The sequence below is a fragment of the Scardinius erythrophthalmus genome (assembly GCF_964197995.2).
Source record: "Scardinius erythrophthalmus genome assembly, chromosome: 23".
Taxonomy (NCBI): Eukaryota; Metazoa; Chordata; class Actinopteri; order Cypriniformes; family Leuciscidae; genus Scardinius; species Scardinius erythrophthalmus.
In genome coordinates, this window is record NC_138243.1 from 10,063,640 (window position 1) to 10,065,736 (window position 2,097).

The 2,097-nt window shown below is 36.5% G+C and overlaps 1 pseudogene across 1 annotated transcript; it reads right to left on the reverse strand.

Moving 5' to 3' along the window:
• Positions 1-291: 291 nt before the first annotated feature.
• On the reverse strand, positions 292-1,633 carry LOC308683250 (fish-egg lectin-like; annotated as a pseudogene). Its single transcript has 5 exons — positions 1,576-1,633; positions 1,207-1,434; positions 875-1,086; positions 546-673; positions 292-443 (listed from the first exon to the last, which is right to left on the reverse strand). The product of its transcript is annotated as a fish-egg lectin-like (transcript).
• Between the last annotated feature and the right edge of the window lie 464 nt (positions 1,634-2,097).

The window sequence follows — 2,097 nt, forward strand, 5'->3', positions numbered from 1 at the left end:
TCCTTCACTAATAACTTCCTGCAACTTTTAAAAGTGTGACGACAACTAGAAATTATAGACAAAAACATGTTTTCAAATCAGACATTATAAATAAAACACTTTTTTTCTCTCAGTTGGAGAACCACTGAACAAAATGATACACAAAAGAAACAACATTGATAAGATGCTATCATAATGCTATATTTATTAAGAGATTAATCAAACTTTTAGATTTCTGTTAATAGTGACTGATTACTTTGAGGTTTCTGTTAATGATTGAGCTCCTCTGTTGCTGCAGTGACTCATAACAGACTATAAAGTACATCTACGGATGGAGCCGTCAACACAGACGACCCACAGAAATCCCAGGTCAAAGCTCACATGCTTGTGGTTATTGGGACAGACGAGCATCGAGATCCAGTCTGTGCCAGCGCCCAGCGGGGTTGGATTGAGTGACACCAGTTCTGCAAAATCATCATTTCTTTAATGTAGCATTTGATTTATATCAGAAAATTAATAATCACTTTTGTTCATACAACATTTAATATGATGAAGGTTCTGTTCACCTTTGGTATAAGTTCCCTTGATAGTTGACACCGAAGACACTGCCATCAGTTGCTACTTCAATCATGGACAGAAGTCCAGGAATATTCACAAATTTGCCGGACCCGGAACAGGAATTACTAGACACATCCTGCACCAGACCCAAAGAGACACAAACCAGTCAACCATAATAAAGTCACATAAAACAACTGTTCGCTGCTTCCACACCAGTTTCTTTATTTCTTTAGTTATGTCAGAAAATCAAACGTGTGTGTGTGTAAGGTCTAGTTTGTTAAAAACCTGGCTATTTAAACTTGAACTCATGCCCTTGTATTTAACATTATGACATCACCTTCAAGATGTAGATTTGGTCAGCGCTGTTCACTCCCCAACAGCTGTACGGGCCACAGCTGAAATACTTCAGCTTTCCATTAATTGAAACCCAAGGAATAGTGCTGGATGGCCATTTGTTATTAGCATCCATATTTAAGCAGAAGATGTTATCATTCACATTGACACCTGAAATGATCTGATCACCTCCAGCATCCACCTGTTTGAGAAGGCCTAACAGTACAATCAACAGATTGGATGAAAGATAATTATTCTCAAATTAATAAGATAATGTCTTAAAACAAATTAATGAACGATTAAGCATGTATTGATTTCTGTAATTTTTCTTTTCACCTGGAATCTGTACAAAGCTGCTACCCTGCACCTTGAAGATCTTGTCAGCTGCATCCACCCCGAGCAGACCAGCAGGACCAACACTGAAGTGCTTTAGAGATGTGCCAGTCTTTCTGAAGGCATTAATATTTAGGACAAACGCTTCATTTTGATCATTCACTCCAACCACTAAACCAGATCCAGCGTCTATCTGCTTCAGTGTGCCATTTATCACTCCACAGTTTAAAGCTGTGAAAACATGGTGCAAAATGAGTACAAATAGATACTTTCACAAATGGATTACATACTGTTATATTAAACACCAGCAAAAAAAAAATTTTTTTAAATGGATTTATAATATATTGATGTTATCAAATCACATTAGCTTACCCAGAGTAGGAAGGAACTGGCAGCTGAAGAGTAGCAGGACACTCTGAAAAACCTTCATTGCTCTGTTCATAACCATAAATCATTTTAATAAACAAGTTCAAAATGAGTAAGGATAAAACATACTGAATATCAAATTAACATTAATTAAATGAAGACAACCTTCTCTTGATAGACCAGAATTCAGCAGTCAGTGTGGATTCTTCTCTTCTGCGATACAAGTACTAGAAATTTGTATCCAATGTTGACAAATTCTGTTGAGGGGTCATTTAAATAGCTGAAATATGTTTGGGGGTGGGGCTTCTACAAGGAAAATATCCAACTGAATTGTAGATACAGGCTAATACAGTCTTTATCTATACATAAAATATGGGTGTATATTTTAGAGATGAGGAAAGTCAATATAGACATTTTGACCAGTCAAGATAACTTGTTAACTTATTTCCCTGTGTCTACAAATCTTCATTCCATTGGATAATTCCCTGTTGTACATTTTCCTCTATCAGGTGAAGGTGAAGTATGTAG